The sequence below is a fragment of the Maylandia zebra genome, linkage group LG20 (assembly GCF_041146795.1).
Source record: "Maylandia zebra isolate NMK-2024a linkage group LG20, Mzebra_GT3a, whole genome shotgun sequence".
Taxonomy (NCBI): domain Eukaryota; kingdom Metazoa; phylum Chordata; class Actinopteri; order Cichliformes; family Cichlidae; genus Maylandia; species Maylandia zebra.
Window position 1 is genome coordinate 8,797,302 of NC_135186.1, and position 15,237 is coordinate 8,812,538.

Genomic DNA, 15,237 nt, shown 5'->3' on the forward strand with positions numbered 1-15,237 from the left:
ATTATTTGGTAATTGGATTTGTTGTGATGTTGTACCTCAGTCGCCTAGAGGCCCCGCTGAGGAGAGGTGTTCATGCAGAAGTCCAGTAAAGTGAAGTTGCTGTACTGTTTTGTTTTTATTTTAAACAGTTCTGGGAGAATAAATCCACCCGGCTGGCAAAGTGAGAGCTGACTCCTCTGGTCATTCACACAACACAACGCAGAGAACTAACGGCAATAAGAGTTTAAGGCCAGACCGGGTACATAAGGCTGGCAGATTCCCAGCTCCTCCAGCCTGAGTATGGAAGTTTTCTTTGGAAATATGCTGAACCGTAAAAAACTGCCGTATCATCACTTTGTGTGTGACAGTAAAGGTGCTGAATGTATAGCATAAAAAGCAAATGGGTCAATACATCTTGAGTTGTGAAGCACTTTACCACAACGCTCACAACTCTGATTCATGGGGGAGTAAAATAGGAACAAACTGATGTGACATGAACTCACAATCAAATAAAACAGACTGGTAATAAAAGGCCCACAACTGTGAACACATATAGACTGACAATGGAAACATTGTGTCTCGTATGAAGCACCAGTGGTTCAATACTGACAAATTGTGATAAAACATTTAAAAAAAAAAAAAACACACATTAAAAAAATTTATTAATGTTCCTGAAAGTTGTGCACAGTTTGACTTTTTTGCCTCCCATATTTCCACTTTTGTTCATCGCTGTGTTATTCAGTTGCCTACACTTGCAGCTCACACTAGACCTTGGCTTTCACAGTTTATTTAAATCAGAATAAATCAAAGGTTTTCTGTTCTGCACTTTTGTCTCAGATAAGAGCAGGGAATGTTTTATCATCCCATCAAAATGGAGGAGAATGGAGCCCTTTGTTTTCCGTGCAACACGCTGTGATAATCTATAAATACATGACTCCTAGGGCTCCTTTCTTTTTGCTTCCTACTTTTGTGGCAAATAGCTTTAAAAGTTCCCGAAACTCTAAAAAACAGGTTCGACCCAAGGAGTACTCAATGAGTGCCCCGTATGTCTCTACTTTTATTCTTCTCCTCTCCCATGCAGAGGCAGATATGTTGTTGTGGTGCTGGAGACGACGAAGCGTATCAATGTTCCCACATTCCTGCCGTTCCTGCTGCTTCAGGTGGCCTCCGTGGAACTACGGCCCTGCAGGAAGGCTAATCTCATCTCGACACAGCTACACACACTTGCAGCTGCCACACACAGTGGCAGATTTGGGAGCACGCAAAGAGAAATAAAGGCATGTATAGCCACATTCATGCACCCACACATACCAAATTGTTAAACTGCAGGGAGCAAGGAACATTGACTCAAACTTGCATGGTACCGATAGACACACAAACACCCACACAGGCCCCTCAAAGATAGGGAACAGAAGAGCATGGGTAGTCTGCTGCCTCCAGCGTACCAATTGCTCACTCCCTCTTCCCTTTAATATATCACTTCTTTGTTATTGCATTTTATTTACTGCTTCTTTGAGCTCTTCCTGCCTTTAAATCACAATGTAGATGCCCCCATTTGTGTTATCACTCCTTTTACCTCTCTTCCTGTTTCCTATCACTCCCTAATTCTACTCATATCATCCCTCCAGCTTTCTAAACAGCCTCTTCTCTACTTTCCCATCATTTGTTCGAGCTTATCTTCTGCTCTCACATCTTCCAAAGAATGCTTTTCATTAATCAAAACCTTTATCATCTGTTGGTTTACTTTGCATCTCTATGTCTACCTGTTTTTTTTATGGCCTTCATGCATTATTACTCTGGATGATGTATATCCTGAGTACACTTTCATCTGAAGCTCCTCGAAGTTTTGTTCAAAGAAGAGATGAGTCAGACTAAAAAAGAAGGGCATTGTAAGATGCACATCTACACCCACAGAGCTCAATTTTATAGTCACACAGCCACCCTGGTGGAACCCTTCTGAGTACAGATGAAAGCCCCTTTAAAACCTAGTGGAAAAGTTTACCAGGTGATGGGATTGCAGTCAAACAGAGCAAAGAACAGATGAAACTCATCTGGAAGTGCAGCCAAGCTGGCATTGGACTTGTAGTTAGATACACCACATTTGGACAGAACAATACTTGGCCTTGTTAAAGACTAATGCACTACTGCAGGAAAAATACTTTTAATGTTGTAATCTAATGTAATTACATTAGGCTTCAGTCACACAGGTCTATTGGTCAAAAGAGGTAGACGGTGCTCCACTCAAAACCTCTGTGTGATTGGCCTGGTTGCTAGCAGATTGCCCACAGTTCAGTCGCCTATAGTTTGTACCCTGACTTGTCTGTCAGTAGTTAGCAAGTATTTTTCTAACCACTAATAAACGACACCAAACAACTATCCCCCAGCAACTTGCCAACTGGTGCGGGAATATACATTTTTCCCTAGCAACCGTAGTTACTAGGGAGTCAACCCTGTGCACTGGGGATTTAGCAATCGATTTCTCCAGCAACCACTCGCAACATTTTTCTGTAGCGACCGGTGGTTGCCAGACGATGCCCAAACTGAGCGTAAAAAGTGTAAAAAGTGAAGTATTTCAGAGTCAGTTTCAAGCCAAATAAGAATTTTTTTCCAAGCCAAGACCAGTAACTGTATAAAAGACTTACTAACATCAGCATGCTAACATGGGGTCAAGTGAGATTAGGTAGATTTGACATGCTAACATCCACTTGTTAGCACAATACCTAAACTAGTTTTGCAGGTATTGAGTGAAAAAGTGCTGGAAAAAGAAACATGACTGTTGATTGCATGACAAGAAGTTAGAGATTCATCTGAGTTGTTCAGAGGGAAGGTACGAATGGCTGCACCAGATTTCAAGGCAATAGACTGATTTCACAGAAGCCATTTTGAAATACAATATGTAAACAAATTCGGTTCACCTAAACAGGCAAGAAACTTTATTAACGTCATTAGTAACACATGTGTATACATGCTGTTTCAGGACAAACTGACTGCCGTGAAATATGCTTATTTAGGATTTGTTACTGCTCTGTATAATTAAAACCTGACATATTTCAGTGTGGATCAAAAATGATCAAAACAGCAGGTCTGGCTAGCATCCACAGAGCTGCATCTCCAAACAATGCACCAACTATTATGAATGTAAGAAAGAACAAAGGTTTCCAATTGAGGAAAAAAATCCCAATTTACTTTGTGGTATTTTAAGACAGGTAAAAATGAGGCCACACAGCACGTAAAAGTAAATACATTGTTCTGAGTAAACTTAATACAAACTCTGGTAAAACCCTGCAGGGGAAAAACTTGCCTTCTGCTCGAAAGTTAGTCTCCCTTTCTTCTTTGCACCTCAGTGTACATGCAGCTCCACATAAAAATGCAGTTCAAATTTAGAAGACGCAGCCAGCGCAACATTTTTCTTTCTTAGACACTTTGAACAAGACGTCTTAGTTATTTACGGCTCAGCTTGGCAAAACTTCACTCTTATCGCTCCGTGACGAGTTTAAACCTCGACTGATTCAGTGCTGTTCCACCTACATCCCTCGCATGTTTGATTTAGTAAACTGGAGTGGCTTCTAATGTCATTAATCTTTAATAGAGGAGGGATAACGCAACACTCAGACATGCATTAATCACAAATATAGTGCAGAAAATATGAGGTCACTCTGCTTCTATCTGCAAGACGGGCTGACCAGGTGAGAGTGTTTGACCGCTGAAGCAAGAAAGAGTGTTTATTTGGTTTCTTGCTCATGCTACAGTTAAAGACGACAGATTCATGGCTTCTTATCTTTTTTTAAGCACAGCTTCTTTACTCTTTCAGCCTCGACCACTATCTTACACTCCAAGATGTTTTCTTTTTGTCTCCTCCTGAATCATCTTCTCTCCTTTTTCTTTCCATCTCTTTATCTTTTTATTAGTTTTCTCATCCCGTGCTCCTTTCTGCTCAAATCCACCTGGATTTCCCGGAAGCCCTCTGGGTGTATCTCGTTCTCTTTGTTTCTCACTTTCGCTGTCCCTCCCAGTCTCCATCCCTCCCTCCCGCTATCTCTTCTTCCCTCTGTCCCCCCCGTCCATCTGTCTGTCTGGCCTATTTTCTCTGGAGGATTGTTCTTGTGTCTTCTTCTCTAAACAAAACGAGGTTGTTTTCCCCCTGAGGGAAGACAGTCTTGTCTAGCCCGCAGACCTGCAGACCCAGCCCCTGTCTTCTTCCTCCTCCTCCTACCCCTCATCCTAATTGTCTGGCCAGTGCGCCCTCAGGCAAACTCCCATATTCTCCTCATTTCTCCACTGTTTCTTCTTTCCCTCCCTTTTCATCCAGCCACCCCGAATACCAACACCTAGATCGTGCCTCCTTTATGCTCGTCACCTTTCTGCCAACTCCTCTTGTCTCGTCCCTCCATCTTACAGTAATTTGCCAATAATAGCCCTGCCTCCATCTTATCCGATCCTTAACCCTCTCGGCTATTGACCCTATTCCTTCTGACACTCCATATTTCTCACTGTGATACATGTTTTACCCTCTAGCAACAGCTGTTAACTCAGTTTTGCCATCCATGGCCAGACTAAGATGCCAGCTCTCCATCGGTGGTAACAAAGGACGTTTGATACCACTCTCTGTGTCATACAATGTTTTTGTTCTTTTTTTTCGCTTCAGGATGGAATTGCACACCAACAAATATACATTTGAAATCCAGTAAATTACACTGAGTTTACTACAAGACAAATATAGTGCAAATCTCTAATCTCTTTCATCTCCACCTTCAGTCTGCTTCAGCCTTCCCCATTAACCCCATTTCCCTGCTTCCGTCTCTCTCTGTCTCACTTCAGTCAACCTTCACACCCTTTTAGATTCACTTCACCTCACTCATCCAATCCTGGTCCTTAGAGGGAAAATATATTTGTGCATGGCCTGCAGCAATTCTAACTCTCTCTGACCATTATCCTTTCCCTCAGTCCTTTACATCAACTTTATTTTTCCTTTCTTCCTGACAACTTGATAGCGATGGCTGTTACACTAACCCAGGGACTTTACACTCAACACATGCTTTAATAAACTATTCTGTCATTCTTAATATAGTAAAAATGTGAAGAGGGATCAGAGAAGTGATGGCAACAATAAAAAGCTGAATGCGCGAGGGTAAATTTCTGCCTATGCTTCTTCAATTTCCACTTTAGAAGTCTTAACCTTTTGAAATGCTAAAATTGTAACTATTCCTTTCATTTCTCCACATTTTTGTTTGGCCGTAAGAAGAAAATAAAACGTTTTTCTTTCTGCGATTACCACTCCTTTCTTCATCCCCTCTCTTTTTTCTTCATATGCCCTGCCAAGAAGCCAAATTTATTTCCAATGTTCTCTTAAATCAGATATTCCCCTCTCCTGCTCCCTCCCCCTCCTTCACCTTCTCTTGCACAGTGTTGCAGTAATAACCCGTTGATGACAGCTTCCACATCCCTCCTCATCTCCCTCAGCCCATCTTTCTTTGTCCTTCTCATGTCTGGTCAACACCACGTGCTACAACCTCTGCCCTCATCCTGCCCGTCCTACTAGATCCCCCTCCTCCTACCCTTCTTTTGGCCATCAGCCCAGCTCCTCACTTTCACTCACTTTCTATCCATCTCCTCTTTTTTTTCTCCCTCTGATAAACTGGGCTTCCTTTCAAGTGTTTGCAGTCAAGCGATGATGGATTAGTAAGGTTCAACGGGGGAGTCAAATCTGCCTCAGCATCACAAAACATGTTTTCCTAACCAGTTTGAACAAATGGCGTTTGTCGACGAGGCAATTAAGCATTAAATAGTGGAAACACATTTGTCAGATTAACCTGAAAGGATTGGGAAGGCTTGGCAATATGTGCAACTGCTTAACCGTCACTTCATATACGGAGGGAGACAAATCTTTCCCTCTAGTTTATCTTCTGACCTTTTTCTCCATCTGATGAGGTCAAACAGACCCGGAGAAGATACGGCTGACCCAAAGAAAGGTTAAGGTCATTTCAAAAACGTCCAATATATAAAACATCAATCTCCCAGAAATGTCATACTTGCTGTTTCTGGGTTGTGGCTCTCATACATCACTGATGTTTTTTGGATCGCTTACAACAGCTGACTGTTCAGAAGGTCATCGTCGTCATCATCTCAAACTCATTTTAAATTATATGTGGATTTAAAAAATAATGAAATCTACATTTGAGCTTGAACAAGAGGCTTACTTGGCTGATGTGTTTCTCTGTCTCTCGTCACTGTCATGCTTTTATACCATCCACAAACTCTCCCAGTGACACTCTTCCTCCCCTGCACTTTTCCTGTCTGTGGGAAGCGTACGGGTGCTGCCTTATGTCTGAAGCACTGACTCTTACGCACGCAGACAAAAATAGACGAGGAAAATGGCTGAGAAAATCGAAGTAGCTCCAGTGTCAGGACACAGAATCCGGCCACAGAGGGTTGCCTGTCTCCAGCTCTAAAACCTCATAGCATGACTCTCCTCCACAACAACAACAACAACCACAACAACGGGGAAAACAGCACTGCACGGTCCTTTCCTGTGAGGGACTCGGCTTCCACTCGACTGTTTGATTCTTTGAATAATTATGGTTAAGTGAGGTCTGATTTTTGTTTTTCTCACACTAGTGTGGTTGACAACAAGAGCTCAGCATTAACACTTACACAAGTGAACAAAAGGCCCTAAAGCTCCAGACACAAAACAACTGAACAATAAATCCAAAGCAGTCCGGTGCTGTGAGTCAGTCCTCGTGGCAATTACAGCCCAAATGCTTTGTCCAAAACAAAGCCAACTCTGAGGGTGTTCAAAACCCTCATAGAACATCTGAGTCAATCCCGACAAAACTATGCTAAAGGAACAAGAGGTGAATCAGCAATTTGCAACAAGTGCTTTGACAAGCTTGTAGAGCAACACGTGCAGCTTTGATCTGATTCCCCTGCCTGTTGAGTGACATGACATGTGTTACAGAACTGCTATGAACACAAAAGGAAATTGATTTTCTATAGCTGGGCTAAGTTTAGATCCAAAAATGTAGTATCAGGAAAAGTTCAGAGCTCAGGTTCAAATAAATCCTTCTCAGTAAAGGTGTGGAGAACTTCATCATGGTGTTTAGAATAAAGGCGCCAAGGTTAGAGAATGATTGTGGTCAGAAATGCAAACATTTGCTTTACATTGGAAATGGTAAATGAAGAGTGGCCGCCAATCCATCCACCCCAACCTCCTCCCTGTGCTGATTTTGACACTCTGTAACAGACATGGGGCATAAAGTAAATTAAGAACTACACTCTGCATAACTCAGTGGAAATATGGTACAGGTTACAATGAATAATATGAAAAATTCTATCTATACTATATATACATATATATCAAGATGTATATAAGTCTATCTCCGGCCATTTGTCTAATCTGTTTCAACACTGCACAGGTCAGCGATGAAACAGACTGGACTGGAATTATCTTGTGAGCTAGACTGAGATCATTTGCTAGTGAAAATATTACAGCTACTAGAGGTTTAGCTTTGTCATGCTACAGTATCATTTTTCGGGTCTCTCTTTTTTAATGGAATATCTGGAATTGTGCGAACGCTTATTATTTATCTATTCATTGCCTTTACAGTGTTAAGTACTCATAGTGTTACTTAAGATGGTACTTTTATGGATTGTTTATACACTACTCTGTGTTTAATCATTGGTTATTATTAAGCTCTGGCTCTCTTCCACAGTGTGTTTTTGTCCCGGCTCCGTGCCCTCTGAGCTGCAGAAGGTTTCCTCCTAATAAAAGAGTTTTTCCTTCCCACTTTCCCAACATCTTTACCTTACAATATAAAGCACCTTGAGACAGCCGTCTCAAGGCGCCACATAAATACATTTGGATTGAACTTAATGGGTGTTTGACTGTTGTTAATATATTTCTTTTGTGCCTTACAGAATTAGCAAAAATGAAAAAAATGTTCAACAAAAAAAAAATGTATGCAAATAAAAGCACCCACACGCAGCCTGGTGTCACCCTCTGCTCTGGAGGGACCAGCAGAGCGTCGCGAGTTTATGGGATTTGTAGTGTTTCTATGTGGCAGAGCATGGCATAAACACAACATTGGCAGCATTCTTAACACGATGGGTTAATCTCCTGTATATGCAGGTCGTGGTTTTGTATGTGTGTGTGCTGCTGAAGTGTATTCACAAACAAATTTGTATGCAGCCTTATCAGATGTTTAAAACATGGCCAGAGGCATGCTGGGTAGAGATGTTTATGCTCTTGACAAGTCTGAACTCTTTTGTATACACAGACAGGCTAAGGCTTGAGTGTCTTTGTGTGTGTGTGGTAACAGCTGAAAAACAGTGTGTGTGCTTTCAGGTGTTTGTTATTGTTGAGCGTGTGTTTGTGTAATGGTTGGACTATGTGAAGGAGTGTAAAATTTACTGTATATGTTAATGTACTGTATACATTCACGCAAATGGTAACTCTCTGAGTGAGTTACTTAGTTTACTCTAAGTGTGCTCTGTTTACACAAAGAGCGGAGACGAGTAACCTAAGCAGAGACAAGTGCCAACCTCACGCTGTCCCACTGTTACCATATGTCAAACTGCGTGTCTCAGATTTACACCTTTTTTCTTTTCCTAACAAATACCTAATCCCCTAAGGGCCGAGCAGGAAACACAGTGGCTTCATAAGAAAGAGAGTCTCAGATGATCTGCTCGAAAACAGGGTGGTGCAGTGAAAGCACGCCGGGCTCGTAACTCATGGATCAAAACATTTCTTTGTTAACTGTTTGTCTTGGCAGTTGATTAGAGATTTCAAACACTCGAGGAACTCCATTAGCAATTTAGTGTTCTTTGGGTAAACTCTCCCTTCCAAGAACACCCATGAATTTCAAACTCCAAGCCTCTAATTTTTAATGCAGACTTTTCACAAAAACCTTGCAGTCTCAAGAGTATTAGGTTTGTGGGCTGAAGTCAGGGCCAAGGAGGAGCCAGTTTTCTGCAGAGGAGTGTTTCACACTCGATACAAGCCCACTTCTTTTATGATGGTGGAAATTAGATAAAGGAAGCAAGTTCTAGCTCTCATTCGGTTTCCTCAGGAATCCAAACATCTGTCCGTGGCTCAAGGATCTTCATCTGGACTGTTATTGCAGACACACCCGTGTTAGATGACATTTAATGAAGACCCAAAGCCATGTCCTCTGTAATTCATTGGCAGCAGAAATTCAAAAATATTATTTATTCAACAATTAATTTCACTTTGTTTATGCAGCACACTGCGAGGTTTATGTGTGCTAAATGTGCAGTAAAAACAAAACAATTTGCTTCATCCTCCTACGCCTTCCTTTTTTTAAAACCTCACCATGCTTTCCTCTTTCTACCATCCACCCTTTCCTTTTCATAACTTCCAATCAAAATATGAAATGACTAATTCTGAGCTGTATGGGCAGAGGCAACTTTAAAGAACATAATCCCACCCGCCCGCCACAGAGGACTAAAGGTGAAGTAGGAGTACATGAATATTAAGTTCCCTTTCAGTCGATTCACTCGGTACAACACATAAGTATGGGATATCACGCCCTCGCGTGTCCTGGCTGAAGAAACCTTTATTCACGCCTTTACGGCAGATGACGTGTGATGACACGCGCAAGGCCCCGCCCGCACATATAGCCGCTGCCATCACCGTCATCCCTCAGTTCTTACGCTCTTCACCTCGCTGAGAACACCTCTGCTGAGTTGGGCTAGCTAGCTACTGCTAGTTAGCTCCGTTGTCTGCCAACTTGAACCTAGCTTAACTGCCCCTGTTGGTGTTAGCCTCCACCGCCCAGCTGGTGCGTAGGCTGCCCGCGGAGCGCTATTTTCAAGTTTTTCTTGTGCAGCGTTTCGCTTTGCGTTTTGGGAATGGACTCCAAACCGAAGCGAGCAAAGCAGAAATCTTCTGTTCGCCCCTGTCCTCAGGGATGTGGTTTCTCTTTGCACGACAGCGACCAGCACGATGCCTGCCCTGTCTGCCTGGGGATCGTCCACGCTAGGAGAGCGTTGACGGAGCCCGAAGCTTGTGCGTTTTGTCGCCAGCTCCGACGCTCGACCCTGGAAAGACGGGTGACGTTTGTGGAAAGAGTGCTGGGACGCTCGGCTGTCGCACGGCATGACCCTCTTCTTTCCGAGTCTGGAGCCCCGGCTTCGTCCGAGTCCGAAGACGAAAATTTTCAGGTCGATGTCCCCGCGATTAGCTGGGCTGACCACATGGAATACGTTGACGGGTTAGCCGATGACGGACCGGAACCATGCAGGAGCGCTGACGGGCTTCAGCCTGGGTTGAAGCCCGCCAGCGCTCCCCAGGAAGACGATGACGTGCTGGACATCGGCCTGGACATCCATGGTTTGTCGGAGGATGAGCAGGAGAGCTCATTGTCAACCCAATATGCCGCCGCTGCTGCGCCGGTCGGCCACGATGACACCTCTCTTTTCTCCCTGTTTCGCCGTGCCGCTGAGAAGCTGCAGGTGGACTGGCCCTCTCCTCCACCAGCTCGGAAGCCGTCGCGGTTTGCGGGTTTTTTCCTTCCACCGGAGCCCGCAACGGCCAAAAACTGCCTCCCCATGTTCCCAGACTTTCTCTGCGAGCTAACAGCGTCATGGGACAAACCTCTGTCTACCCGCGTCACTGTGCCCGGCTATGGACAGTACATGGAATTGGACGGCGCCGAGGGAGCTGGTTTAGCTAACCCACCCCCTATGGAGCCGTCTCTGGCTGCTTATCTGGCCCCGTCCCATAACCATGGTGTCGGTGGCCCCGCAACTCTGCCGTCCAAGCACTGCAGATTCTCGGCCTCGCAGCTGGAGAAGATTTATCGGGCTCAGGCCGGCACCGCTCGAGCCATGAGCTCCGTCACCATGCTCCAGACGTACCAAGCAATGTGCCTGGCGGAGCTTGGATCGCTGGTTCCGGAGGACAGCCCGCTGTCACCTCTTCTTAACGAGGTTAGAGTCACCACGGATTACATCCTCCGTGCGTCTCGCTGTGCAGCGCTCTCCCTGGGCAGGGGGATGGCTTCGACAGTGGTGGCGCAGAGGCACCTGTGGCTGACCCTCTCCGACGTCCCTGATAGAGACAGAGCTGTGTATCTGGACGCACCAGTGTCTGCGGCTGGGTTATTCGGACATTCACTTGAAGCCATTCAGGCTAGATTCGATCTGAGGAAGAAGCAGACGGAAGCTCTGCGCGACATCATCCCCAGACGCCAGCCCCAGCCCAAGCCCACTGCTAGCTCTCACAGGCCCGCCGCTCCTCTGACAGCTGGCAAGAGACCGGCGCCCACTGCTGGAGTGGGAGGGCCGCCGGCGGGAGCACGTACTCCGGCCCGAGCTCCACGCCAGTCGGCCTGGGGCAAAGGCCCTCCCCCGGGCCCCCGACGGGACCCGACGCCCAGGAGGAAGAAGCCTCAGCCCTCCTAGCTGTGATTGCGAGTGGGGAAGGGATCCGGCAGCAGGGAGACGCTGCTCTTACCCCTCTGTTGCCGCACAAGAGGTGCCGCTTAAGTTCTGTTCAGGTTGTCAGCCCCAGAAGGCGCTGCACTTCCCTATCGCGGTCTCCCAAGCACATAACCCCTGCACACGGTTCAGATGTGTTGAATGTTCAAGCGACCACATCGAGTGTTCCCGCTGTTTTTCATTGTTATGCCCCGGAAAAGGTGCACCCAACAAAATGTATAAATGTACATGTTCCCATGTTGCAATCAATAAAGAGTGTGGTTTACTCTCAAACAATCTCAAATGCTCAACCTGCAGGCGAAATGAGCCAGGTCAGGCAGGGGATGCAGTCCCCTGCAGACACACTGGGGGGCGACGGCGCCCCGCCGTCAGTGCTGCAGGCCAGCCGGCTGGCTGCTCACTTCCCTCAGTGGCGCGCTTGCGCCCCCTCTCCGTGGGTGCTGCAAACCGTTGCCATGGGTTACCGGTTGCAGTTCCGGGTCAAGCCGCCTCGTTTCCAAAGAGTCGTGAACACGATTGTCAACCCCGAGGCAGCCTTGGTACTCAGAGAGGAAATACAGGCGCTATTACAGAAGAGAGCAATACGGGTGGTCCCCGCTTCGGAGACGGACAAAGGTTGGTACAGCCGTTATTTTGTCATTCCGAAGAAAGGGGGAGGGCTTCGTCCCATCCTCGACCTGCGAGTCTTGAACACGTACCTGCGAACGTACAGGTTCAAGATGCTAACACTCAGACAGCTCCTGAGTGCAGTCGGCCCGGGAGATTGGTTTGCGACAATCGATCTAACAGATGCTTATTTTCATGTCGCTATACACCCGAAACACAGGCAGTTTCTGAGGTTTGCATTCGAGGGCGTAGCCTACGAATACCTAGTGCTGCCGTTCGGGCTGTCGCTCGCTCCCCGCACCTTTACGAAATGTGCCGAGGCAGCGCTAGCGCCCCTCAGGAAGAGGGGCATCCGCATCTTGGCCTACCTGGACGACTGGGCTCTCGTGGCTTGCTCCAGAGAACAGGCGGAGACGCAGCTGTCGCGGGTTCTGTCACACATTCAGACACTGGGGTTCTCTGTGAACTTTCAGAAGAGCTCGCTAATCCCAGGTCAACAGATCGCTTTTCTCGGTCTGGAAATATGCTCTCTTTCCAGCCGCGCACGGTTGTCAGAGCACAGAGTGGCCGCGTTTCATCGCTGCCTCGCTCAATTTCAGCTGGGACGCAGACTGCGTTTCCAGACGATATTGCGCTTGTTGGGCATGATGGCATCTATGATCGCCGTAGTGCCGCTTGGGCTGTTGAAAATGAGAGCGTTTCAACGCTGGACTCTCTCTCACCGTTTGTGTGCTTCGCGTCACCTCCGGAGGAGGCTGCCGGTAACTGCGTCTTGCATGCTAGCTCTCCGTCCTTGGAGGGAGCCCGGTCTACTGCACCAGGGCTCTCGGATTGGGAGGGTGTTGTTTCGCAAGGTGGTGTCCACAGATGCTTCCCTAAGTGGGTGGGGAGCGCTGTGCGAGGGTGCGTCAGTGAGAGGGATCTGGTCCGCGGCTCAGCGCCAGCTGCACATCAACCACTTAGAGCTGTTAGCAGTGTTCTTAGCTCTAAAGCGTTTCCGTCCAGTCCTGCAGGGCCAGCATGTCTTAGTCAGGACGGACAATTCAACAGTGGTGTCTTATATAAACAGGCAGGGAGGAACACGCTCTCTTCCCCTGTTGCAGCTGTCTCGCTCTCTGCTGTTATGGTGCAGTGTTCATTTTCTGACTCTAAGAGCCACCCATGTCCCGGGCCACCTGAACCTGGGGCCGGACCTTCTCTCCAGGGGGGGTCCTCTGGTGAGAGAATGGAGGTTACACCCTTCAATAGTGGCTCAGATTTGGGATCTATTTGGCGAGGCGCAAATAGATCTTTTTGCTTCCAGGGTGAATGCTCACTGCCCCCTGTACTTCTCCATAATCGACCACGATGCACCCTTGGGCTTGGACGCGCTAGCGCACCAATGGCCAGACGTGCTCCTGTATGCATTTCCCCCAGTGGAAATGATATCTCCAATTCTGGAGAGGGTGCGTCGGCATTCCCTCTCTCTGATCCTGGTGGCCCCTTGGTGGCCCGCGAAGTCGTGGTATGCAGAAATAATCAGCCTGCTTGCAGCAAGTCCTTGGCAGCTTCCTCTCCGCGGGGATCTCCTCTCTCAGGCGGGGGGGGAAGTGTTTCATCCGCGCCCGGATCTGTGGCACCTTCATGCTTACCTGCTGAGAGGTTAAACTTGGTTGCTAAGGGTCTGCCACCTAGTGTGGTAGCGACGATTCAGAGCGCCAGGGCCTCGTCTACTAGAGGCTTGTACGCTTACAAATGGCGAGCCTTCGAGCGATGGTGCCAGGACCGCCACACTCTCCCATTTCAGTGCTCTATTGTGGATGTTTTGACATTCCTGCAGGAGCTGTTGGATAAAGGCCTTTCGTTTTCGACGATCAAGGTTTATTTAGCGGCTATATCTGCTTGTCATATCGGTTTTGACGGGGTGACACCAGGTGCGCATCCCCTCGCCGTGCGTTTTCTGAAAGGGGTTCGCCGGCTGAGGCCCGTGCTTAAGTCCAGTGTCCCTGCTTGGGACTTGTCTTTGGTGCTGGAGGCCCTTTGTGGCCCTCCGTTTGAACCCGTTGAGTCGGTAGATATGAAACTTCTTTCGTATAAGACCGCATTACTTCTCGCTTTGGCCTCGGCGAAGCGAGTGGGGGACCTTCATGCGCTGTCTGTGCATCCTGCCTGCACACAGTTTTCTCCTGATGGCCGCAAGGTCGTATTGCGTCCGAATGCCGCCTATCTTCCCAAGGTCATGCCTGCATCTTATAGTTCAATGGAGTTTGAGTTGCTGAGCTTTTGCTCCCCTCCTTTTGAATCTGAGGAGCAGGGGAGGGTGCATTCTCTTTGTCCGGTGCGTGCGCTACGCACCTACATTGAGCGCACTCGGGATGTGCGTTTGTGTGACCAGTTGTTTGTCTGCTTCGCTAATCCGAATAGAGGTAGAGCTCTGTCCAGACAGAGGCTGTCCCACTGGATTGTAGAAGCTATCTCGCTGGCATACAGCACCGGAGGTTTTGCGTTGCCCCACGGGGTGGGAGCTCATTCCACCAGGGGGATGGCGACCTCATGGGCTCTTTTTAGAGGGGTGCCTGTGGCTGATATTTGTGCAGCGGCTAATTGGGCGTCGCCGCACACTTTTGTGCGGTTTTATCGGTTGGACGTTACAGCCCCTTCGGTGGCTCATGCTGTCCTTTCTGCTGGGTCCACCACTCACTGAGGATGTGGTGGTCCCGTTCCGGTTCGGTGGCTGCTCTGCGGGGCGTGTATATAGGTCCCATACTTATGTGTTGTACCGAGTGAATCGACTGAAAGGGAACGGTTAGTTATGTCTATAACTTCTGTTCCCTGAAGGAGAGGAACGAGGTACAACACAGGGTGGCCCCACTGAGCAGTTGGCTCGGTGAAGAGCGGCTATCGAACTGAGGGATGACAGTGATGGCAGCGGCTATATGTGCGGGCGGGGCCTTGCGCGTGTCATCACACGTCATCTGCCGTAAAGGCGTGAATAAAGGTTTCTTCAGCCAGGACACGCGAGGGCGTGATATCCCATACTTATGTGTTGTACCTCGTTCCTCTCCTTCAGGGAACAGAAGTTATAGACATAACTAACCGTTTCTACTCAAATAAAATAGGGAGCTTAATTTGTAAAAGGCATCCTCTACATAGTTTCTGTACTCTCCACCACCAAATTATAATGGTAAAGATAGAGATACCCTGGTGCAAGCATCG

General features: G+C 47.3%; 1 protein-coding gene across 3 annotated transcripts in view; it reads right to left on the bottom strand.

Annotated features, from left to right (window-relative positions):
• sema3h (sema domain, immunoglobulin domain (Ig), short basic domain, secreted, (semaphorin) 3H) overlaps window positions 1-15,237 on the bottom strand; it is a 59,413-nt gene that overhangs the window by 14,086 nt on the left and 30,090 nt on the right. The gene's annotated exons all lie outside the window — the stretch shown is intronic.